The sequence below is a fragment of the Coturnix japonica genome, chromosome Z (genome assembly GCF_001577835.2).
Source record: "Coturnix japonica isolate 7356 chromosome Z, Coturnix japonica 2.1, whole genome shotgun sequence".
NCBI classification, from domain to species: Eukaryota; Metazoa; Chordata; class Aves; order Galliformes; family Phasianidae; genus Coturnix; species Coturnix japonica.
Genome location: NC_029547.1, coordinates 54,767,458 through 54,794,893, shown reverse-complemented (window position 1 = coordinate 54,794,893; position 27,436 = coordinate 54,767,458).

Here is a 27,436-nt window from a genome sequence, read left to right as displayed (position 1 = left end):
TTCAGTAGGAGCCTGTCTCTTAATGGTTATAAATTTATGAGCTCCTGTTAATTTTTAAACAGGGAAACAGTACGAGTGGCAGCACATATTGCTTCAAATTCATGTTTTAACATCAGTCGCTTCATAAAAGTAGACCAGAAAGGTTACAGAGCCAATACTTGCATAGTCAGCATTCATTAAGTGACTGGTCTTGGATTCTCCGAAGCTTGTACTGCATGGCACGCATATGTCACAGGACTTTGCTGAACACTGATGAGAAAGAAAAAGAAATCAGAGACATTTTCTTTCACTTCTGCTAAATAAGTCTGAAATAAAAACTGCTTTATCAGCACTCTATTAATGAATGGCTTTCCCAAGAGCATCTTAGTTTAACGTTGGCATTAACTGGCATAGCTTGGATGAACTCAGTTGACAATAATAAGTAACAGGAGGTGCAGTAATGCTGCAGTGCATATCTCTTCTCTTGTTATCCCAAGATACTTAGCAAGTGGAAAGATGTAATGGAGAATTAATACTATTTCCAATTTCCTTCTGTGTTTGAGCAAGGCATGGAGAATTCATTATTTAGATTTTCCTAGGGTGCTCTAGTCTAGTCACTGTGAATTTCATCTTGCCAATCTTGCCTTGCCAATTGCATTAACAATCTCACCTTTCAAATGCATTTCCAAGAGTACTGTCTGTGCTGAGCTACGCAAAGGTTCTAAAGTCCTTTTCTTAAGAGATTCAACTGCACGTCAAGAAGTCTCAGGGCTGAATTCTGAACACATCCCTGACACTATTATCCTGCAGGGACAAAATCTATTTTTTTTTTTTCTGTAACTTGATGCATATAGCAACTACCCAGGCAGTGAAAATATAAATATGTCTGTTTGTTCTTGTACAATTCTATTACACTTTATCTAGGATTTTTTTTTTTTTTTTTTGTAGTTCCCTTGCTGACTTTCTTTAGTTGGAAATTACTACTTTATCAGTATGTCTGTGGATCCTGAATGATACATCAAAACTGGTTGTCTAACTTGACTGCTTCCTAATAAAGCAGCAAAATGCAATATTTAGTTACAAAATGAAACTGCTTGTTCAGATCATCTAAAATTATACTCATCTGTTAATCAGACATCACAGTCACAGTATAATACAATTGTAGGGATTGGAAGGGGCCACTGGAGATCCTCTAGTCCAGTTTCATACAAAAACAGGTTCATTAGCATAGGTTCTATAGTGTGTCCAGTCAAGTTTTGAATATCCCCAGAGGAGGAGGCTCCATAGTATCTATGATCAACTTACTCCAAGGCTCTATCACCCTCAAAGTAAAGTACTTCGCAATGTTCAGATGGAACTTCCAGTTCTCTGGTCTGTGCCCATTATTGCTTGTCCTGTTGCTGGCACCAGTGAAAAGAACCTGGTGCCATCCATTCAACTCCTGCCCTTTCCATATTGATAAGCATCAGTAAGATTCCACTCCACCTTCTCTTGTCCAAGCTGAATAGTCCCAGGTCTCTCAGCCTTTCTTTACAAAGGAGATGCTATTGGCCCTTAATACCTTATTACTGGGTGTTAACTTGAGTTTTTGTATTGTCATTGCTTCTAGACTCCATCATGTGCATTCTTCTGATAAGCTTGCTCCTTCCTTTCACAAGTCCATAGTGCTGACCTTGCATTCATTTGGAATTGAAAGACTGGAGCTGACTGCAGCAGATTAATATGAACTCTGATCATGTCGGTTTTGATTAAGGTGCTGAGATTGGAGAAATGTAATTTGTACCCCACAAGATATCATGGTATGAACAGTGGCAGCAATTAATGTTTTGCCTACTGATGGCAATAATATAATACCTGCTGCTGCTCCTAATAACTTCATCAGTGTTTCAGAAATAAATTTTACCTGCAACAATAAAGAAAAAAATACACTTTCTGTCTACCTGATATTGTTTTATCTTTAAAGTTAAAGTTTGTTTTTAGAAAACCAATCTACTTAAAATAGCAGTGTTGAGATTCATATTTGGCATATTAAAGGAAAAAAAAAATGGATTTCTCATGAAGATCATTAGAAACAATATTTTTTGAAAATATAATTTTAAAAGGTTATAAAAAATTCAAGCAATTGCATCACTGAAAGAAATATTAACTCTGAAACTGCTGATAATTAAAAATATTATAAAAACTAATTATTAAAACTTGAATCCTAATAAAACCTTTCATGGAAGAGAAATACCAAATATTTTCTTTAATAGCACAATTTTTTGCAGTAGAGTTTAAAGCTCTTCTTAATTTACATGAATTATAGCATAAACTGTATTGAGTAACAACCTAGTTTAATTGATAACGCTCAGACAATAATCTTCCAACTATGAATAGGTAAGCTATTCTAATTAGGAATAGGTAACAGGTGGAATAGTTGAGAGTTGAGTCATTTCTCCCAGCATGTCTGCAGGGCATATGAATAAGGGAGTGATCAGTGGATGTTCTTAATTGCCAAGCTGCCACCCAGGAAGGCCCTGACATGTTAGAAGATAAGAGTCGCATCAAAGTCATCAGACCAAATTAACTGTACTCCCAGAAGCAATTGATGAAAAGTATTGGATAAACTAGACGGAGGCTAGGAGACATCACTGTACTGATCAGGCAGGAGCCCCTACCCTACAAGAGTGTGGGTCCTGGGCTGGCTCAGCCAGGGGAAGAGTCAACTTTGTTGAAAAGATAGCAGCCCCTGGTGCCTACAAGGAAGCGGTTGATTAGACACAGATGAGCACTTCAGTTTATTGCCTAAAGGTAGGAAAATAGAAAGAAATAAAGATTTGGATCTGATACCAGAAGAGGCTTTCACCCTATAAGGATGCTTGGTAGTGGGATAGTGTCCCAGGGTGTGCCCAGCTTCAGTGGCCTTCAAATGGTGCTGGATAAAGCCCTGATCATCCCATTCTGGATAAATACCTGACCATCTCATTCTGATCTTGAGCTGGCTTTGAGAAAGGTAGAGAGGAGACGTTTTGAGGTCTGACAGGTGACCTCCTGGTGTTATTACCATCATGAATTATGTAATTCTGTAATGTTTTTCTGTAGTTTCTTCCGCATATGACATGGATACCACTGTGCTTTATGGTGCCCTTTGTAAAGGTTTTGTTGCTAGTAAGGGGACACAAAATTATGTGGAGGATCTTTGAAGTTTGTCTGACTTTTTTCCATTTTGGGAGCAATGAGATGGCATTAGATTCTTGTACCAATAATCTGTTATTATTATTATTATTCTGACTGTGCTCTTTTTTCCCATTCTACATTTTCTTTGATAAAAAGTGATGATTTTGCCACTTGCATGTTACAATATCATCAGTAACCTTTGGAAATAGATAATACATCTCCAGCTAAAGAACCTTGTTATCTATCAACAGTGCTACCTATATCTCTTAGTCATAGAGCTAGAGATACTCTCTTTATGGCCTTGAATTAATAGGCTAGTTTCAGCTAGTCCCCATCGCGTAAGCATGCATTGACGTATGGTTGGCATCAGTGCCAAAAGTGATAAATTCAACATTGAAATTGCAGAGTTAGAATCTTTGACTGGCTGATGTTGCAAATTCTTCTGTCCCAAAAGTATCATATCCCCATTTAGTATTACAAAGTCATTACATAGACTGATGAATTAAAACCATTTTGAATCTCTTTCTTGATGCTTTATAATTGAGTTGAGCTAAGACGGATTTCTATCAAGAGTTTAAGCAAAAATTAATAGTTATCAACTCAAATATGAAAATACAAATGGATTTGATTATTGTTCTCCACAGAAAGAAAATTATGTTCTGTAAAATCTATGTCAGTTTTGTTGCTTCACAGATTAATTACAAACTTTTATTTTTCCTTCCACTAATTCTTTTGAATCCTTAAGAAATGCTTGATTTTCAGTAAGATAAAATACTTGCCTTAACCTTCCACTGCTGCTTCTTTTTTTTTTTTTTTTTTTTTTTTCCCCAGTAGTAGACTGTCTCCTCATTAATTATAATGTAAATCTAGGGTAGTAACTTAATTTAACTTTTATTTTCCTGTTATGTCTCATGAAGAGCAGGATCCTCTTCCACATCAGAAGATATGATAAAATTTTCAGTAGACTATCTTTCATGGATGATTTGTAGTAGTAGATTTTTCTGATTATGTCATCTTCTTACAAACATCACTCTACATAAATGTAGGTAAGCAGAAGGGGATAATGAAAGTAGATATAGAACTATATATATATATATATATATATATATATATATATATATATATATCATGATCACATGTTTGATATTAACTAAACAAACAAACAAAAGTTCTGAAGTAAAAAATAGTGACCCTCTTTTACTCTGACAGAACTTAATGAATACATAATGTTGTAAGGAGTAAATACAGTTTAGTATGAATACTCTTTCTTCAGCTGAAAATTTTGTCAGGAATTCCATGCATTCACTTCGACTGATTAAACTAAAAACAAATACAAGTCCAAGTATCAGTCTTCTTATACTTTGAAGGGGAGGACATGCATGTCTGAATGTGACAGCTTGTGAAACGGTACCAAGAGTGAATCAAATTATTTTGAGGTTAATTATATTCCAAAGTATACTTCTCAAAAAAATGTACACTAGATTTTGTGAAGGACTTTTGCAGACAGTCAGCTACCTGCTGTATTGTTCACTGCACTGTCACTGCAGCCTTGATAACACTTTACAGTGTCATTTTATTTATTCATACACTTTTAGTGTTCATGCTGATAATATTTGAAAGCTCAGTACTGTTCAGTATAAAACTCTATGTCAGAATGAAAAATCCTTGGAAATATTTCAGAAATCTTAATGGACGTTTTTGGATACAAGTGTTTACTTGAATTTCAGAGCCAGTAATTTATGCTGTACAGGAACCACCCAATGAAAGAATTAATGCACCGATTTTAATAAGTGTGTGTACCTTCATTTTGCACCGTGAATGACAGAACAATACACATAGCTGCTGCATATGTGCTTTGTGTGCTTGAAGAATAATAATTTCAGTTCAAGTACATAATCATTATGGAAACTTGCTGCAGATGTTGTCATTTGCATGGTCTTTCATTCATGGTTTTTTGAGAAAAAGTACTTCTCACAATAATAAATTATTCAAATATCTTAAAATGTCTTGAAAGCAGTAATCACTAGCTACACTTTTGGATTCAGATTCCAGTGAATATCCCTATAGATTTTATCACATAGATTTTGTTCAAATGTCTTTAAAAAGACTGATTCTGTAGACCAGAGAAGGAAATATGTGCAAATACAAATCTACAGGAAAATGAGGATTAAGCAGATCATTCATAAATTACCTTGTGTACAATTCAGATAGTCACTTATGCCCTCTTTGTAGCAAATTTATGCATTCATATTCTTTTGAGAACCTTAATTTATATATATATGTATATAATTTATATTTACTTATTTATTCATTATATTAATTTATATATACATATACATAAAAATTAAGGGGAAATTGTTTTATATGTTTTTCTTTTTTTCTTTTTTTTTTTTCCTTTGGTGTTGTTTTTGTTGTTGTTTTTTAATTTTGCACCCTATCAAAAGTGGAGTGATATATTACCTATTGGAGACATGCAATTAATTCCATGCATCAGTGGCATACCTGAGTACAGCTGGAAATCTTCCAGATGAAAAAAAAAAAAATTGAGAATCAATCAAAAAAGTTATCTGAATAGATTACTGTGCTTCTGCTGTCCTATTTTATGTATCTTATCCTTGATTCTCAATCCTTCACATTAGCACTTGTCTTCCATGAGTTGATTCTGTAATGAAATGCTACTCACTGTGACCTCTGCTGTCTTGCTCCCACTTTGTACTTCGATCCCCTAGATAACATTTTCCAGACCTGAGCTCAAAAGAATTTCACATTCATTGTTCTTGAGCTGGAAGCTGCATAAAACATCTTCATGTTCCATGATTTTCTTATAATTTCATATTATCTTCCCTTTTTCTTTACTCAGATCATCTCTGTGTCACAGACTGTAAGATGAGTTGCACACTGTGGTGAAATTACCATTGATCCAACTTCAACATATGAAATGTTCCTATCAAAAAGTAAAGCATCATCAGCAAGACTACTTTAGTAACTTGGAATATATCAATGAGCCAAACGATTGAACAGAATTTTTCTTCTGGTAGTTGCTCATAATCGTTTTTCTTTGAACTACAGTGTTTATTGTTTCTCAGTGTTTTTTGCTCTTTTGCTCAGTTTTTGCTGACTAGTTTGACTAGAGGCTGTAGGTGCATCTCTTGATATGAATGGGCACCACAGGTGTACACAGAATCATCCTCACTCCACGCAACATAAGAACATCTACAAATAATAGAAAAGATTATCAGAAACCCAAGTTCAGTGCAAAACCCTGTTGAGAGAGGAGCAGATGTTTGTACTGTTGCAAAACTAAGCTGCTCGTGGTAACCTGAGTCAGACAAATCTCTGCTGCAGTTATCCCTGAGTTACATTCCCAGTGTGATTGACAGAGGTCATCATTTAAACAGGGTTTAAATGAGGCTCACCCAGCTATGCAGTAATGTGATTTTCGTCAACCAACAGGGTGTAGAGTTTCCTGAACTGCACTGGAATAACAGAAAATACAGCTTCATCCATCATGGCCATCCTGTTCCATGAAACAAAAAGACATTTTACAGTCTATGAAACTGCTGACTGGTAATGGGGAGAATGAATATCTCAGAAGGACTCAAGTAGGGACAGCTAAAATAAAGCAGGAGATGTTCATATCTGCAGGTACCAGACATTTCAAAAGAGTCAAAGGTAAGAATTTTTTTTCCTCTCTTAGCCTGCTGAATGAACACATCTTTATTATTAAGTATTATCAAAGGATCTATGCTCTGAGTCTTCTAGGATTTTGTTCTCTTTCCCTGTTCCTTCATGGAGTCATTGGGATGCCACTGATTTAGTTAAATACTAAACTTTGTATATGCTGTACCTGGCAAAGTTAGTTGTTGCAGGCAATGGCTATGTCAGATTTCAAAGCTGTATGACCTACTCATTAAGTTTAAAGAATATTGCTTGGGGTACACTGACTCTGAATGTTTTTTCAGTATCTAATGAGGTTTCCATAGGAGCTTTAAATTCTGGATCTTGTTGTTTTCATCTGACCTTCTGTTTTTACTTTAAGCCTTTACTTTCTAAAATCATACACTTCTGAAATCTAAGGTCTAAGACTTCATATGGCATAAAATATAACCTCTAGTTTTTCATTTTGTTTGTGTTTGGGTGTTCAAGAAGAAAGTCAGACTTTAAAACAATTTCCTCTAAGCTAACTGCACTGCAAGATAAGAAAAGCACACTTTAAACTTGCACCACAGTAGTCAGAATGGCTCTGCAGTTCTCAGGATGTCGAGTGCTGTGGGGACATTATTAAAAACTGCCTTATGCCCATATGGCTCACAGAAAGGTTCAAGGAGCAATATCAGAAAACTCTACTAGCACAGCAAATAATTTGCTTAGTAATTAAGGCTGTTCTTACTCCTTATTTTGGAAAAGGTAAATAGAAATAAGCCAAATTACTAGTGCTGTTAAGTCATTCACTGTTATGAAATTAATATTTCCTGAAAAAAAAGCAAACAAACAAGTAGTGTCAAAAGATATTATCAAGTTAATTTTTTTTAGTGATATAAAAGGGCATTTCTGTTATAACTAGAAATCTCTTTTGTGAGAGTAAATAAGAGACACTAAAGAGAACTAAACAGTCAATGTATTCTCCTATGTGCTCCCCCATGCATACAGTGAAATTTATTTATGATAATATCTGGTAGGTATGAAAAAATAAAAAAAAAATTTAAAAAAAGTATTTCTATTTGTAGTGTTAGAAAACAGATTCTTAATTGTGTTAACTTATGAATAAAACAAGATTATGAGGGACTTTAAAATATCCTTCCTATCTTTTTCATCAGCTAAGAGTTCAGCACTTTTCTGAAAACATTAGGTCAGTATTTGTAGGGATTTATAAGGTTTATGAAAAAAAGTCATTTTTTCTATCATGATATGTTGGGTGAAGATATTGTAATAATGCCATTGCCTGAGAACAAAAAGTACAAAATGAAACTAAACAAAATATTTAAAAAACCATTCAACAGCAGCATTGTACTGCTGCTTCTAGTTCTGATGCTCCAAGACCAAGTTTATTTTGGAAGGGGAAAAATTTTGTCTTCCCAAATTGCCAGTGTTCATCTTCTTATGATTTTATATTATTGTTTTTTAGTATAGTGATAAGGTTCCTATTCTTGGCCTTAAATATTTCCATTACCAGACATCTGGAGCTGATGAAATTCCCTGGTCATATATGGTGGCCAACTTACCTCAAAAAATTTATATAGTCAGTACCTAGAGAGGGTGGTTTCTTGATCCATCACTGTCTATTGTATCAGCAATGTTTGTATGGATATCCTCTGTAAGTGTTTTTACTCTGTAAAAGCAGTGCCATGTCCAATAACAAGGACACTCATACTTCTGAGGGCTTTGCAGGATTTAGCAAGGGTTTTGAACAATGTGCACCTAGTCCAAGTAGTGGATCATAAAGAGAGATTGTGTGAAAACTGCAGCAGAATAACCTGAATAACTACCTCCACGAGGCCAAATAGAGGTAACATTTTAGACGATTTTAAAAAAAAAAAAATGCATTGACTGTCAAACACATTGACATTGTCATTATCAATGTACGGTTGGATCTTTGGCCTTAACCAAATATAAAACAAGACAGAAACATGCTATACAGATGCCCTTCCTTCCTTCCTTCCTTCCTTCCTTCCTTCCTTCCTTCCTTCCTTCCTTCCTTCTTCCTTCCTTTTTCTTCCTTCCTCACTTTCTTCCTCCCTCTTTTCCTCCTTTCCTCTCCCCCTCTTTTCTTTCTTTCCTTCCTTCGCTTCCTTCCTTCCTTTCTTCCTTCCTTCCTTTCTTCCTTTCTTCCTTCCTTCCTTCCTTCCTTCCTTCCTTCCTTCCTTCCTTCCTGTTCCTTCCTTCCTTTCTTCTTCCTTCCCTTCCTTCCTTCCTTCCTTCTTCTTCCTTCCTTCCTTCCTTCCTTTCCTTCTTCCTCCTCCTTCCTTCCTTCCTTCCTTCCTTCCTTCTTCTTCTTCCTTCCTTCCTTTCCTTCCTTCCTTCCCTTCCTTCTTCCTTCCTTTCCTTCCTTCTTCCTTCATTCCTTTCTCTCTTTCTTTCTCTGAATAGTCTTTATCTTTCTCTCTTATCCTTTCTCATCTTTCTCTCTTTTTTCCTTCTTTCTTTCTCTCTTTCTTCGTCTTCTCTCTCTTTCTTTCTCTCTTTCTCTCTTTCTTTCTCTCTTTCTTTCTCTTCTTTTCTAGTCTTCTCATTCTTTCTCAGTCGGTCTTTCTCTCTTTCTTTCTCTCTTCTCTTTTTTCTTTCCTTTCTCCTCTTTTCTCTGCTTTCTTTCTTTCCTTTTTCTTTTTGTATTCTTTCTTTCTTTGTCTTTCTTTTTCTTTCTTTCTTTCTTTCTTTCTTTTTCTTTCTTTTTTTTTCTTTCTTTCCTCTCTTCTCCCCGTCTTTCTCTCTCTCTTTCTCTCTCTCTTTCTTTCTCTCTTTCTTTCCTTTCTTTCTTTCCTTCCTTTCTTTTTTTCGTTTCTTTCTTTCGTTTCTTTCTTTCTTTCTTTCTTTCTTTCTTTCTTTCTTTCTTTCTTTCTTTCTTTCTTTCTTTCTTTCTTTCTTTCTCTTTCTTTTTATTTTTTTCTTTATTTTTCCTTTTCTTTTTAACCCAATGTTCCTATAACTTCATCATGTCCTTTGAGGATGTATTTTATATTTGGTAATAAAATAATAAAATACATTGTTTGATTCATTAGGTTGATAGAAGTTTTGAACACATGCAAAATGTGCCGCAAGATTTTGGAGAAAACAAAAAGAAAAAACAAAAATGTCACAGAATGACAGAATAACTGAAAGGTTGAAGTGGGAAGGAACTTGTGGGGAACCTGTCAAACAGTTCTACTCAAGCAGTATGGTTCAGAGCAGGTTGCATAGGACCACGGCCAGACAGCTTTTAAAGATCTCCAAGGAAGAGACCGCACAGGCTGTGTCTCTGTGCCAGTGCTCCACCATCTGCACAGCACAGAAGTGCTGCCTGATAGTCAGAGAGAACTTCCTGTGCTCCAGTTTGTGCCCATTGCCTTTTGTGCTGTTTCAGTGTTGGTTATTACTGTCATGACAATTACAAATTATTATTCCTCTACATTTAAACTTGATGTTATATGTTTTCACAAAATAAACCATCATTTATTATTATCATTATCATCATTTGAAAACTTCCATAGCTGTACTTGAAGACTTGCAACTGTGAAAACAAGAACAGTGTTTGGGCAACTCTCAGTCACCTACCACCACTCTGGATTATATGAAAAATTGCTGAAAGATAGTTTTAATTGCTGTTTGTCCATGTTAAATATCCACTGTGGCAAGAATATTTTTGCTTTATCAAACTTGGCCAATTGCTGGAAAGCACCTTTACTGATGTGAGGAATAGGAAAAAAAGGTACTTCAAAGTCACAATATTGAAACATGAATAATACTAATACTACTACTAATAATAATAGTTTTTGCTCATAAAGATTTTTGAAGGTCACAAACAGTGTTTTGCTCCTTCCTGTGCATTTTAGAGATTTAGCTTTTAAGAACTGCCACAAAAATGTCAGAAAATTTCTCTCTGAGATTTGTAGGCAGAGAGGGCTTTCCACCATTTTGAAATTCAGAAAAATAGAAGAAGAATATGCTTTTATGTGTTTTGTCCATTCAGGTATTACACATATAAATTTTTTGTTAAATTGGAGAAGATGAAAAAAATCAGGTCTCTGTCAAAATAACACACTAGACTATTTGGAAGGAAAGAAATGAGTAAAATATTAAAATTTTGAACTTGTTAAAGGTTGCAAAGGGAATATTTGGAACTTTACTATTTCAGTGCAGTGGAGTGTTTTGTTATTTACTGGCAAATGGAAACAGAAGTACAAAAAATGTAGTGACAGTTGAATAAATGAAGAGTCATTAAGAGTAAAATATAATGCAGACAACATGGTGAAACTGGGAAAAGACATTGGATTAAAATAATAATAATACAAAAAAATTCAAACACAATTTTTTATCTTTCTACTGTAAGATAAGAAGGAAAGAAAAGCACTATAAATCAGCAATGCACTAAAGACATTAACAACTCCTTTCCGGCACTCAGCTGTGATTAACTGGGAAAAGGAATATATCTGATTGAAATTCTTTCTTATACCTGCTCAAAACCATTAAAGAGTTAATCACAACTATTTCTCAAACATCTTTTCAGACTACCAGAATATATCCATATATCCTCTAGTTATTAACAACATGATCAGTGGCTAGTGTAAGCTGTGTTAAAAGTAATTATGAAGCAGAACTTTATTTATTGGAAGTTTGCCTGAATAAATTTCTCAAGGACACCAACTTTCAGTCAGGCTTGGATTACCTTCATACCAGTGGCCCAGAGATGAACTACTTGATGTCCATCCATTGAGTAATTCAGATCCTATGGAGCAAACATTTTAATAGAAATTGCATGCTAAATATTTGACTGTGTTTATTTCTACATAAAGCAAATTAACAATTATTCTTCACAAGACAAAAAATATTTTAATATAAGAATAGATAAACTATTCTGCTTATTTAAATCTTCACACACTTACATCGTATCATTTATGATACAACGAAGAACCTGTGCTGTACAGACAAACAACTAAGAAGACTGAAAATACACAGAATGAAATATTAATTTATATATATATATGTTATATATATATATATATATATATATAATTTTTTAAAGGAATAAAAGAACATTACCTCATGACATAGTACAGTATAGTATATAGATGTATAACTGCAAATCTGAGCAGGAAAAAATATGAAAATTAGGATATAAAAATTTGCAGGCAAATAATTTACGCTTTTGATCGCTGTGATAATCAACAAAGAGAAGCAGGCTCTCAGTAAGACTGCATATAACATTAATTATTGGGAAATGCACAAAAATTCACCCTTTCAGAATGTGAACTTTCAGTGCATACCTGATAAAGAATTCCACTCTGATATTACCTTAGAAGGAAATAATAAGTGAGCTATCACCGTCAGAAATTACAAATAAACTCACAAATAAATTCTCCTAAGTCCTTGCAGAAAACAAAGTGGCCAAGAATGCCATGTCATCCTGGCTTGTATCAGGAATAATGTGGTGAGCAGGACTAGGTGAGGCCTAGTCCTCTAGTGAGGCCTCACCTCTAGTACTGTGTTCAGTTTTGGGCACCTCAGTACAAAAAGGAAGTGGAAGTACTGGAGCAGGTCCAGAGTAGGGCAACAAGGCTTGTGAAGAGCCTGGAAAATCAACCCTATGAGGAGAGGCTGAGGGAGCTGGGGCTGTTTAGTCGGGTGAAGAGGAGACTGAGGGGAGACCTTATTGCTCCCTTTCAGTATCTGAAAGGTGCTTACAGTGAGAGCAGGGCAAGTCTCTTTTCACTGATGACATTTGACAGGATGAGGGGAAATGGCATCAAGTTGCACCAAGGTAAGTTTAGGTTGGATGTTAGGAAACACTTCTATACAGAAAGTGTAGTTAAACACTGGAATAGGCTCCCCAGGGGGTGGTTGAGTCACCATTCCTGGATGTGTTTAAGAGCCATTTGGGTGTGGTGCTCAGGGATATGACTTAGCAGAGGGTTGTTAGAGTTAGGGTATTATGATTAGTCTGTGGTTTGACTTGATGATCTTCAAGATCTTTTCCAACCTGGGTAATTCTAAAATTCTATGATTCTATGACTAAGGATCCCTCCTGAAAAGAAACAGGGATTTCTATCTGAAGAAAACATCCTAATCCATAGAAAAATACATATGTCTTTTTTTTTCTTTTTTTTTTCCTGTTGTACTGAGTTTATCTGATCAGGTGTTGGTTGGGGGGGGGGGGTGGCGCAGGGATGTTCTATGTGAGCAGAGCCCAGCAGTGCCCCATGTGAGACCAGAGCAGCTCCAGCTGCTCCACCAGAGATCAACCGCTGCCAAAGCTGAGCTGTGAGTGATACTGGGTATGCTCTGGGAAAGCAGAGTTAAGGGATGAAACACTGCTGATGAGGAGGAGTAGAGAATAAACAGTGCAGTGGTTACATGGCTGCCAGCCAAGGTCAGCCTATCACATAGATGCTAAACAAACTATTAATTTAACTCTCCTGACAACAGCCACATTTGTTTGTCTGTCTGTTTGTTTTCTGCTACACACAAACCCTTTCATCTCAAAATATTTGAAAAAGAGCATGAGGATTAATAGCTCTGAGTATATTTTCACCTCAAGTGATTAATTACAGTCACATTTGATATCACTCAATTTTTAACAAGTTATTTATATTAGTTATATTTACACATTTATGCAATACACATTGGTAAGGATGTACATGACAAAATTCACCAAAAGACACATGTTAGAGAGTCACCAGAAACAAATAGGAACATGTTATTTCTTACTGGTGCAAAAACTTATTTTTTCCTGAACAGTAAAGTGCAGAGATTAAACTTTAATTAGACACATTTGTCTATTTAGGAAGCAAAATTACGTGCTGAAATAGGGAGGAATGATCACCGAATAAGGAAGATACTCAGACATAAGGTAGTATCTGGATTCTGGTTCCACCAATAGGATTCTGTCATGAGACGGTAGGATCAGAAACCTGAACATCTATGTAGGAGTTTGCTCCCAGAAGAATTCCTTGCTGGTGACACTGCAGGAGACTCTATCACTGTAAATTAGGCATCTGACGTACTCTTCTATGTAGGATCTTTCTCTGAGAGGTATGTATAAAGACTGCAGCTCACTCTGGGTAGAGGAGGAAGTCCACTAGATAAGGCCTTTCTGATTTAGCTTTCATATAACCAGAAAAAGAGAGTGGGGAGAAGGTGGGGTGAGGAGAAGAACTGTTTAATTTTTATATTATTTTGTATCATTTTAAAACATTTGTGACCATGTTGTACATTTTGGATTTTGAGATGGTATTATTTTATTTGCATTTTCTCTCACTCAAGACCAGGTATGACTGCATAGTAGAGTGCTTGTGGCAAAATTACAAAATATACTGGGATGTCTAGTTCACTAGTTCAGCAGTATATGTCTTCTAAAACATCTGGACAAAGTAAAGAAGTAAAAGAAGAAGATCGCAAGAGGCAGAAACATCTACCTTTTACCAGCTGTGTCCATGAAGGCTTTACTCTATGCAGAAAGGTATTGCTGTGCACAGTTAAGCCCAGAGTGTTGCAGGAAAAATGTAAAGATTGAAAGCTACAGGCTGAGGGAAAATTCTAGGCTTGAAAGCAATTGCTGCCTGCTCTTGTGTAAGCTTGTCATTGTAATCATTTGATTAGTAGGCTCTCCGTGCTGCTGTTAGATTGTAATGTAAGAGTAGTACTGAACTTGAACACATTTATATGAAAAATGAAATCCAAGTGACAGATTTTTTGCCACTTTCCAGATCATCCATGAGGCCAGCAGGTTTATTAGCAAGACATTAACTTGAACTCTGATCTCTTGATGTAAGTTGCATAATTTCAACACAATATCATTAAAAAATTTTCAAGTTTAGAGGCATGACAGAAGTGAATCAGTTTGGGGTCACTATAACTATTTGAACAAATCTGACTCAGTAGCACATGTTTTTATTTTTTTTTCCTCTGCTAGAGTTTTTATTCATCTGGATTTGACAGAATTTAAAAGAAATAACTCACTGAAGTGGATATTTTTTTAGGGCTTTGCTGGAAACTTCTATGAACATAAAAGATGCTGAGAGGAATTTGCGGATACACATTAGCTAGAGATGTTCAAACTTAGATTCTTATAAAACTTCAGTGCAGATCCACAAAGCCAACTGAGTGCCTTAAGTGCCTTTTGTTCACTAAGGTAGATGGAGTTGAGCTGGAGATTATCGGCTGTGTACCCTAATTCTCCAATTCTCCTTTTATTAATAAAGACAATAGGACTGAAACCCATCTTGCAACGAAGGCACAAATGGTAGCACATTCAAAAGAAAAGAAAAAAAAAAAAAAAAAGAAAAAGAAAAAAAAAGAAAGGAAAGGAAAGGGAAAAAAAAGAAAGGAAAAAAAAGAAAAAAAAGAAGAAAAGAAAAAAAAAAATAAGTAATTCAAGTGTGACATAAGATGGAGCATAGTTCTGCCATATTGCCCCTTTGTGTGTCTTTCATGAATTTAGCAAGAAGAGAAAGAAATCCAGACTGAATCAGCCATGCACTAAAATTTCTGCACATGCCTGGGGAATACTCTACTAAGCATATGCTGCCAATTTATCAGTTTTCTTTTTTTGTTTGGTTTTGTTATTTTGTTTTTTGTTGTTGTTTGTTTGCTTGTTTGTTTGTTATGCTGAATGAATGACATACAGGATAAAAGAAATACATTCACCTGAGAATCCAGCACTAAATTTTTTAGGATTATGTCCTGTGATGGGAATTTTCACAGCTCTATTGCCTCCACAAAGCTGATAGAAATAGAAAGTACAATTCTCAAACCCCCATGGCATCTCTTAAGTCTGATGTGATGTTCCTCATTTTGTCTTTTCAATGTTTTTCATTTGTCCATAAAAGCTGTAAGTGTATGTTAAGGTCTCTGTTATGCAGCCTAAGTACATATAAGAACTCCAGTCTGTACATGTCTGGAAGAAAGAGTCACAGGTTGTTGGTTTGTTTTTTTTTTTTTGTTTAACAATTCAATTATTACTCCAGGTGTTTCAGTAGGATAGATCATTCATTTTTAAATGGGCAAAATGCCATTTCAAGCAAGCCAGGAGGGATCATTCTAGCATAATGCCCTCTGTTTTATTACACTTTGTCAAGAAAAGCATGCTTTATGACTTTTATTTTCTTTCCTGCACCACTGTATTGAGGGGGGAAAAAAGAAAAAAAAAAAAAAAAAGAAAGAAAAAAAAAAGGAGAAAAAGTTCTTTGGGTAAGAAAGCAATGAATGAAAAATAAAAAATGAAGTGACGATGACTTTTGATAAGAACCAGGAGAACATGAGAACAAAGACTGCTGTCTCAGCTCTTCTGCCCAGCCATCAACTCATTAGTGATTTTAATTACCCATATTCGCTGGGTAGCTAATGCATTCAATTCATGCAACACTTCCATACAATCTCATTAAGTATTATTATATCTGAAAGAGAGAAGAAAGGAAGGAATTTTTTAGGAACAGTGAAAAATGTTTCAGTGCAGTTACAGTTCTGGTTTCATTAATGTATATTTAGAGTGATTTTGTAGGTCAGTAGGAATAAAAAAGTTTGGTGGAATAAGTGGTGAAAGAAAATATAAAGCTTTTAGAGGTATAGATGTCATCTGGTCAAGAAGCACACTTCCCATCATTGCCTTTTGTGGCAAATATATTGGTAGAAGTAATCTCATCAGGAACAAAAAGCATTTCCCTTCAATAACATGAACATTAATAACAAAGTAATAATATTATCAAAGCAATAATAACATTAATATCAAAGTAGCATACTCAAGAGGTGCATATATGTAACAGAGTGTTTTTCATGTGCTAGTTTTATATTAATGTTGTACGTATGGTTGTGTTTGTTTATTTGCAAATGCACCTTGGCAATTGTCTCATCCAAAGTTTTTGTCACTTCTGTGGAGAATACAGATCAGAAGACCAAGACATGAACTGTACCTAGAGGGGCACGAAGGCATCCTAAATGTCTTACACTCTGAGTGCCAAAAAAACCCAAACCAAACCAAAACAAACAAACAAAAAAACAAACAAAACTTGTTCTCTAATCTAATCTGGGGATAATTCAGTGACTTGATTTGATGTTACGGTCTGCGTTGCAGTGTTTAGGATATCCCAAATTTTTCTATTATTTGCAGTATAATATACTCCAAGTTATGTACTGCTGAGGATTTGCTTATCAGAGAGACACTGGATGAAAAGAAAGAGAGAATGAGAAACATTTACAGAAAGTTCAACAAATTGAAGGCAAAAGCAGAAGGGTATAACTTATTTGTACCTCTTAAAAAGGAAAGTATGAGAATGATAACAAAATCTAGGTCTACATATTAAAAGGAAGATTCTTTATTTTAAAAAAACTAAATATGGAATAGTTTGCTTCTGTAAACCTCTTTTAAAATCAGGTTAAACAATAACTCCATTTTCCCTGGAAAAAAAAACAACAAAGAAACACCAAACAAACGTGCATATTCTCCACGTACTTTGGAACATTTTGTCATCATGAATTAGTCACCTTAAGTATAAAAATCTTCTGAAGCAAGTGGAATATATATTGCTAAGTCTGTGACTGTTTCACTTTCTTCCAGCAACATCACCTCTTCCCATGCAGAGCCCAGTTATGTTAACACCTTAAAAATTCTCTGAAACTGTTCTACATATTTCTTTTCTGTTTTTCAGTCTTTCTCTAACACTGCCCTTTAGTAGGGCATGTTCTCTACAGGACTTCTTGTAGGGACACGTTCTTTACGATACAGAGCTGGGAGAGTACTGACTACCCTAAAGCACAGTGTTTCTGGCCACTGCTGCTTGCCAAGATGCAAGCAGCTAAACATTTTATTTTTATTTTTTATTTTATTTTTTCCCAAACAGGCCTTCTTTTAAACAGTGCCATGTTCCTAGCCAGCAATAATCTCTAAGGGTTTGTTTGCAATAGGACTGGCTAGTTTGTACCACAAGCATAATCAAAATTTTTGTACACATTGCACTGTATGAAAGCCAGAAACCATCTGTCTGGATGAGAGGAGAGGTACTCCTGGGAGGTTCAGCTTGCTGCCTAATGCAGGAGCTCCTTCTATTGGCAGACAAAACCAAGAGGAGTTCCCAGACAGGCTGAGAAGAAGTTACACAATTAAACAGTAATAAAGATATATATTTTTTGCAAATGATAAGCACATGATCAGTTCTTATTAAACACAATTATTAGCAACCTAACGATAAGAACACAGAGTAAATGTATTGGTAAAGTGGACTGAATTGTAGTAATAAAAGGAAGTAGTGAGGCTTGTATCTTAATATTAAAACATTTAATGTGAATACACGATTCTCATTTCTCCACTACTTTCTCTGCAACTTGTTTTATTGAGTACAAGACCACATAACTGCAAAGCTATAATTATTTTAATATAAATTTAAGAAAATGAGGCTGTTATGGTGGGTAATACATTACTTACTATAAATATTCCACTCATCTTCTCAAGCTCTGTACAAATAGAATTGATGTAAAAATAACTTTGGGTTAATATAAGAAAAGATTATCTTGCTTCTTATTTCTTGCTTCTCTTCACCCAGAGGATTTCTTTGTCAGACAACTTCCTAGAGTAATAACAAAGTAATTGTTGTTACTAATTTTAAAGTTCATCAGTTAGCCAGTTTTAAGGTAGGTTTTAAAGCATATTTAGGAGTCATTATCTTGCCAACTAGTGCAGTGTCAGCAGGGTCAGATAGAGAACTTGGAGAAACAGATTTAAAACAAAGACTGTCACATAAAGTAATTTCTTTTCAAACTTGCAGTAAAAGATATGCTTCTGACATTTTAACAGATTTCTACTGTGAATAAAATATGCTTTGTCATTCAGATTAGTCTGGAAAGGTGAAAAAACTTCTCTCCAAATTTCAAAATACAAATAGTAAAGGGTAATGATTCTTTTTAGAGACAGTTTTCAAGAAGAACATACAGTACTGCAAGATTGCTGAAAAATATGAAAATGGAAGCTGCTGTTGCTGTGTGCTGCAAGCTAGAGACATGGATCAATATGTTGTGCAAGAGAAGTGGTTTCACTTCCAAGAAAAAACAGAACACGGGCTGAAAATGTTTGGGTGGTGAAATGCATACTGTCAACAATAGAATAACTACAGAAAGCTTTTTCAGGTAGAAAAAACTTTTAGAGACAAGTGCTAAGTTTCTTTTTGATGTAATACTTTGGAATATTTTCCCAGAAGTAGAGAATAAGACAAGTAGAACAAAACCTGTAAGAACATAAATCAGCTTTTCCTTCCATCAATAGCCAGTGATAAGAAAACAAAATCAATCAATCAATCAAACAAACCCACAAACCCACAGTACACTCAATATTATAACCTACATCTAATTTTCCCTGCTATGTTAGTGTTTATGTTTTCTGGCTTCTGAACACTGTACTATTTATGGCAGATCTGCTTATACACAATCATAGCTATACATATCTGTAATGTCTGTTGTAAAATTACTTAAAGTGCTTTTACTTTTTATTAAAACCATGTTTAGTGCACTGAGATCATTATTGGAAGTCACTGTAAAACAAACATTATCAATCCAGGCTTTGTTTTATCCAGTTTACATAAGTACTGAATGTTACGAGCTGTTGAATGTTCACTGCTATTTCTTTGTTCTCTGCTAGAACTCAAATAAATATTTTCTTATTTTTATATTTGTTTGTTTCTTGTTTTCACAGATCAAGCTAGGAATGTATTGTGCTTAAATGCTTTCCACAATGTAGGTTTTTATTACATATGTTTTTCCATGCCAAACTAATAGAATTCAGATAAATTTAAAAAGGGAGCAACTTAATCATTAATGTTGAGGTGGTTTTAGTTAATACTTGGAAGGATTATCTCAATTATTCCAAATGGTGCAAGAATAGTACCCCCAAGACATTCCAACTTTAGCACATGTTCTGTACAGTGCACACTTTTTTAGGCAGGAGCATTTCAGAACTTGGCTTTCTTCTCCTAACCTGTACTAATGCCTGAACAAGCATTAATAACTTTAGAGTACTCCTATTGTATTTCATTAACTTCTTACCATTCTGAAGACAGGTACTGTCAGAAGTCTGAGGAAAACTGCTTTTTCTTTTCTTCCAGATCTCACGACTACAAGTAATTACCTTTTTCATGAAAGACTTCACTCATACAAATTAACCAGCAGGTTTAACCTGACTTGAAATAAGGTAATAATAGAACTCACTAGCAAAGACATAAATGTAAGTCTTGTTGCAAAAAACTGGAACAAATGCAATGTCAAAGGATGACTTGTTTGATGTACCTACTAAGTGGGAATGGAGACTGAGTACTAATGCAAGCAAATAATATCTTACAGTTCACTGACTGTCTGACAAGTTAATGGTCTGATACAATAAATACTAAGTCAAAATTCTGTAAAATGTAATAATCTTAACCTCTCAAGTCTTAATTCTGGATTGGAAAATCAATGGTGGCATACTTATATGTATTATGGAAAAAAAAAATTATAATTACAAGAACTTTTGTTATAGGAAACATCAATCAGTCCACAATAAATTGAGATTTTCCAGACATCCGCTAGAAACTCAAGAGTTATCATTAGGAAGAGAAATTGTAAGTTAGGCCAGGGACTGAAACATACATAATGTGTAGAAATATAATTAGGTTTTTATAATAGTCGTTCTGATACTAATGAAATGAAAAAAATAATCCTCTCTGATCCGGTCTATTGTAAAACTTACTTAGAGTAGTAAATGCTGTATGGGTCTCTATGGTATGGCACAGTGCTACATCTGCACTGGATCTGAAAACAAACTTTTAAATTCAGACTCAAGGTCACTGAGACAAGTGACTATCTTGCATTTTTTATTCGTGAACACTGTTGCAGGCAGTTTAAGTGTACTAATTATACTGCACATCTGTGCTTCTTGCAGTGCACTATTTCTGGATGCTGGCCTTGTTCCCCTCAGCTGTATTGCATTTACCTTTCTTTACTACTGAGATGCAAAAGAGGTACCTGATCCTGCAGTCTGTCTTCCATGTAGGCATATTCTGCACTGAAGCTGTGACTAATGATTCCAGCTGCAGAGCACTGACATTCCATGCCAGGATTCACCTCATACACAGCTCCATCAAGAAATTACTCATTTCCACATGGAGCATTGTTAATAAAGCTTTCTAGAGAAAGAAGTCTGCTGCTGAAATAATCAGAATAGGGTCAGGCAGTGCTATTTAACATCTAGTTTGTTATTTGTGGTTGTAAGCATCAGCATTCCAGAGAGGACTGGAGACATTTCTTGGCATGATTTCTGGAACTGCATAATCTCCATGGATGAGCTGGATATACAGCATCCACAGGGCTTTTGAAAACAGTAACAGGAGAGCTAAAATTTTGACAAGAGCTACCATGTTAGCATTTTGCCCTTGCACAGTCCAAATCTACAATAAATGGCATTTAATTTCTATACCAATCATTCATTCCCTTTGTTCCACACTTGTAACAAGACACTTAACATTGTCTTGAAATATCCAAACTGAGACATTGGCAAATGTTATACTTTCTGTAGAAGCTGAGTTACCCAGCAACTGTCCTTTGAAAACAGAAAAGAGGACACTATCCCTTCAAAGCAGATCCACTCCCATGGCCATTGCCTTTTCAATTATATTGTGGAATGCAATATTTTCTGTGAGGTAACATAAAGCCATCACTTAGACTGAGGCTCAGACCTCTGGGTTTGGGAGGAAATCAAGAAGTCCAAAATATTATAGATTCCTTCTCATGTAATTCTAAATTTAAGCACATGGGAAAAACAAAACAAAAAACAATAACAAACAAACAAACAAAAAACCCTGTCCTTCACATAAGTTTTGCACTTGTAATTCATTGTGAATCAGCCTTCTTTGTTTCATACTCGCTAAAATTAATTCTTGCAAATGGATCTCAAGTATGCTTTCACTTTTCTGGTGTCCTCTCCAAGAGGATCACTTGACAAATCTTTATCAACAGGAAATAGTAAAAGATGTGTTGCACAGGAAATGACCTAGCTAGATCTACACTCTGATAAACATGACACCAGCTGTCAAGGTGGGAAGCATAGATGCAAATGTGTCTCTACTGTGTAGAATATAGTGCATTCAGGGAGGTTTTTCATGTGTGTTTCTGTTCCTAATTGAGCAATTGCAAGACAGAGAATCTCCACCTAGTTGAAAGTTATCAGTACCTCTCACAAAGAATTGTAAGTGATAGTTTGGTAACAATAGGGTTATATTTCATATGTTCAGGGGGAAAAGAAAAAAAGAAAAAAAAATTGTTTTTGCAGTTCTAACACAGAGCTAGCATTAAAACAGTAACCTGCAACCAAGGATGCTTCAGTCTCTACACCACAAACTGGTCTAGGTGTATAGGAAGCATACTAATAGTCTATTTCTCCTTCCTTATCCCAAGAAGTCCATGAAGCACTGCAGTCCAGAGAAATAAGCTTTGCCTCGAAATAAGCTCAATGACCCTGCCCATGGCTGGGAAACATATCTGTATAGGAAAACAGTGTGGAGATTGGTAGCCCATTTTCATGGGCCCAAAGCTATAGAAGACAGGACTTTGAAAAAGACAAGTAAAATATGCGGCAAATAAATTATAAATAAATGTGTTTAACAACAGTGACTATACTGCTTATGTTCACACTATGAAAACTTATTCTGTCATTTTCAGTTTTCACAGCTGATGTAGCTGTTTCTAGAGTGTAGGGTTTACCAGCATGTAAGAGTGTGTTGCAGGTATCAGCAGAGATATCTGATAGACAAGATTCCTGAAATAATCTTTTACATTTACAGTTAAGATTATTACTGTAACTTGCAACGGTGAGGGGGGGGAAAGAAAAAAAAAAAAAAAGTTTGAATTTAAAATGAATTATCTAACATGTATTTTCCAGGCAAAAACTTTTAGGAATATGACACCAAGCTGAGTTGGATGGTTAACACATTGGAGGGATGCCATATGAGGGATCTGAAGAATCTATGAGAAGTGGGCCCATGCAAACCTGAATTTCAATGAGACTAAGTGCAAAGTGCAACACCTGGGTCAGAGCAATCACCAGTATCAGCGCAGACTGTATGATGAATATGTTGAGAGCAGGCAAGTGGAGAAGGAAATGGGTGTACAAGAGACAAACACTGAAAAAACAAGCATTTGCACATTAGCTATGGAAAATATCCTACATCCTTTTTGTTATCAGAAAACTCATCTCTGTTTTTTGGAACACAGTTGTAGTCCTGTTAACCTGTAAAAAAAAAATACTCAGGAAGTCTAAAGATTTAGTAAAAAAAGACTGGATTATTGGACATAAAAAAGAACTGTTACTCAGAGAGTCTATCTTCACTAAGTTTGAAGGATTTTTGCTTCTTTTTCATTGCTGCAAATGGAGAACTATGAATTATCCCCATTTTAATCACGCATTAGTAATTTTAAGTTCCTGCAATTCCCCATTTGCTGTTACTATGAAGACATTTTCTTGTATTCTTATATGATCATTCGTGTTAAATTGGTGTGGAAAATAACATGAGGCAAAAAGAGAACATTTTATAAAGAATGCTATGTGAGTAATAATAGAAGAAATACAGAAATAAAAGATCTGCAGTGATGTCTCAAAGTAAGAGGTTTTTATTCTACCAAAAATATTTGTAAATCTCATGAAACAGTGTGCTCATCATCATCTGCAACAGCACATGGACACAAAGCTCTTAACTATCGACAGCTCTCTGTGTGTTTCAGAAGCAGAGGAGATTAACTAACCTTAAAGGAAATATTTCATTTATTTCAGTGATTGACTGGGGATTAAATAGAAAGAGCTATTTATTTTTCATTCTACAGATTAGCAGCAATAAGTTTCCATGTTTAGTCACTGAAGAATAAAGGATTCAGATTGCCATTAGCAGAAGTGGGACAGACCCTGACACTCACCCATAGGATTTGAACATATCACCATCTGTATAATTGCAATTTAGGGTCAGTTACTTGTACTTTTCTTGCAAAATCCATTTATTCACTTAGATTTATAATGTAAAATGTTAAAGGGAAGGGAAAACACTTATTTTTAGAATTGCCAGTGTTATTTGCAGCGACTTGTATCTTTGATGACACATTGATGTTTTCTGTTAATGACCGGAATGCAACTTTCTCTCAGATTTTCACTCACAAATGTACAAGCCTGATGTTTCAACTTTAAATGAGATTTTAGTTGAACTCTTTCCACACGTTGTACAACGATCTATTTCATTTGTTTATTTTTGTGTGTATGTGAATGAGAGCACAAGGATAGGGAATGATTATTCTGTTCAGAGATTAAGCTCTAATATAATGGTGTTACTAATACAGATCAGTTTAAGAACAGGCACACCTATTGTTTAAAAAAGAACCTTCTTGTAAACTACAAAAACAACAAACCATTTGCATGATTTGCACCGAAAATACCGTCTTTGGTTCAGTATTCAAAATGATACAGGATAATAACGTCCGATATATGCTTTTGTGAATACAAAGGTAAAGGCAATCTTCAGGTTGCTAATTGATACATATGGACTTGTAATAATTATTTCTGCAGTCATTTATTGTCTTCTATCTTGGTTTTGACATATTAATTCCAATAAAAATCATCTAGATGATTATCACTATTACATGACTATTGCATCTTAAATAAAAACCAATACTTATGGAGGTGAAGATTATCTATCAGTTGCTGCTAATTAAATTACTAGATTAGGTAATAAACATAACCAAATTATTTATTTATTTATATTTTATAGATATATATATGTACATATATATGTATAGAGGGAGCGCTTTGAGAGACTGTACAAAAGAAAAAAACAACCATGAAACAAGAACGAATCCCACAGCGAGGCTTCTTCTATTTAAAACTCTTCATCAATTGGCTCCTCCTGTGTTTCATATGTTAAGAAACACCAGTGTCCCATCATTATGTAAAAATGTTTAAACTTTAAAGCAACTGACATGCTTAAAATAACAAAGGAATTTTACTTTGTCCATGCTTTAGAAAGACATGAAATTACATCTCTGTGGTCTTATGTGATCTTCAATATGGTCTTTCTCCTCTTGCTTAGATATTCTAAATTTCAAAAGAGTTATTCTTCTCATATGCTGCTGCACCAGCCAATTCAACTTCCAGATATCCAAGAAGGAAGCAAATCCATCACATCCATCACAGACTGATCACTAGTTGAAGCTAGAGTGTGTCCTCCAGGTACTGAGGAACATTTTGTATGTCATTCCTTCTGTGAACCATCTGGGTCTGGTGTTTTGCCCAAGAGTTCTAAACTTCATCATATCCACTGATGAGGGTTTTAAAATAGCCAAATAAAAGACACAAATCACATTTTCGTTGGAATATTTTGTCTTTTTTTTAATTTTTTTTTTTTTCTTCCAATAATTCACTTGGCTTGAAAAAGAAAAAAAAAAAANAAAAAAAAAAAAAAAAAAAAAAAAAAAAAAAAAAAAAAAAAAGAATCATGACTCCACATCTTCAAAAATAGAATGGTGGCAAATTAAAATTTGGACTTAAAATGCAGTGTGCAAATAAGACAGGTCTGCTTCATTACATGAGATGAATTAGTGTGGACTCCATGGCTGTCTACATTTTAGCATGGCTTTTCACTTTGTCAACTAATTCAGTCTTCCAGATGAACACAAGTGCAATGCTATAATAGCTGGGGTTACCTGTCATTGGCTGCTCCCAGCAAAAACTTTAAGCACAGTCATTCTTTTCTGTCCACAGGAAGATAACTCAGGATACACCATTTGTCTTCTCAGCCAGAGTTGGGCTTCATCCTTTTCCCTTATGCAACAGTGTCTTCAGAGACTGGAATTTTCTTGTAACTCTCTGTCAGATGTGTTGTTTGGAGCAATACAACAGAAGTTCTTAATAATAACATATGAAATAGGGATAGTTGTTACAATAGACAATTACAATATAAATGTTTAAATCAACATGCAAAATGTAGCATATTGGATGATAATATTCTATACCCTATACCTGCATGACTTCTTAGATGAAGTTTGTTGATATTGTGTACACTCCATATGCACAAAAAGCCCATCTCCATAACCACCATAAAGTTTCATTTATTTTCCCATAAAACATTCAATAACACTTCACCATATTGTTTTATGTGTAGGTATGATACTAGCAGGCAAATGTCTTTAATATAAGTAGAAGGCAACAACTGACAAATATGTACCAAAATCTTCTTAGTTCAGCTGGCTGATTTGTTTGTGTAGTCAGAGTTTCTGAAGAAAATATTCACATAGACCTGGCAAAACAGTTCAACTGACTCTTTTGGAGAATATCTCCTACCTACTTTTTGTTTTTAGGCAGCAGCAAGGTGCACTAATGCTGACATACTTATCACATTTACTGTAGGAAATCGGAGCCTTCTCACTATAATCACAATGCTTACACCATCAGCTTTTTGTTATTTTTCATAACAACAGTGTATGTAAAAATTAGGTAACCAAAGTTCCCTATTTTTAAAGTGAACCTACCTGTCTTTCATGCACACAGAATAAAAGGCATCAACACAATGACAGCAACTGGAACTAACTCTAGGCAAGATTACCAGCACCATTAACTGGCAAAAACTTGCAAAACATAATTAGGCAGTAAACATTGTAGTAGTAGTATAGTAATTAAGTAAATATTCATTACATTACTGTCACAGTCATAGTTATGTTAAGTAGAATAAGTAGCAACAATAACAATAGTAAATATAGTAATTATGTATTGAAGCATGCAGTATGCAGGATAAATCCAAGGCTTGCAAGAATCTGTATGAACCCATTTAAGGAGTAGCCCCAGCTGTAGTTAGAGTCCAGAAGATTTCATTGAAGATTGCAGGCAGATAAAAATGTACATCTATGAAAATACCCATTTAATAATAAATCAGAAGAACCTCAGTACATGAAAAAAGATTTTTTCTTCACCATTTTCTTCTGAAAATGAGTAGTAAATACTGGAGACACAAGATTATACTTAGAGTATCAAAGCTAAATAAGGATCATTACTACATTTTCTCGTATCTTAATCAATTGACATATGTAAAAACAAACAAACAAAACAACAACTTCAACAGCAATAAAAAACCATCCAGAGACATAAGATGATAATAGCGTCTCTTCTCAGTGAATACAGATTTGTACAAAGGAAGGTAAACCAGCATCAGAGAGTAAAAACTGTAAGTTTCCAAAGGGGAATATCATGATGATAAAGGCACAGACAAGACTCAAATAAAATACATTAGCTACAGGTTTTTTTGTGTGTGTTTCTTTTTCCTTTTTTTTTTTTTTTTTGTGTGTGTGTGTGTGTGTTTTGTTGTTTGTTTGTTTTTGTTTTGTTTTGTTTTGTTTGTTTGTTTCCTTTGGTGGTGGATTTTATGTTGTCTGGTGCAGACGTAAGCATTCTTAGCAAAGTATCAACCAGTTAGATCTTAGTTAATGGTTCTGTGCAAGAGGAGATTAAAAATAGAAGTAATTGATGTCTGTTCTCTGAAACATACTTTCTCACTTTCATTCACAGTTTTATCCAGGTCTCTCAGCAGTTTACCATCTGCAAAGTAATGGAAATTATTATCTCCTCGTG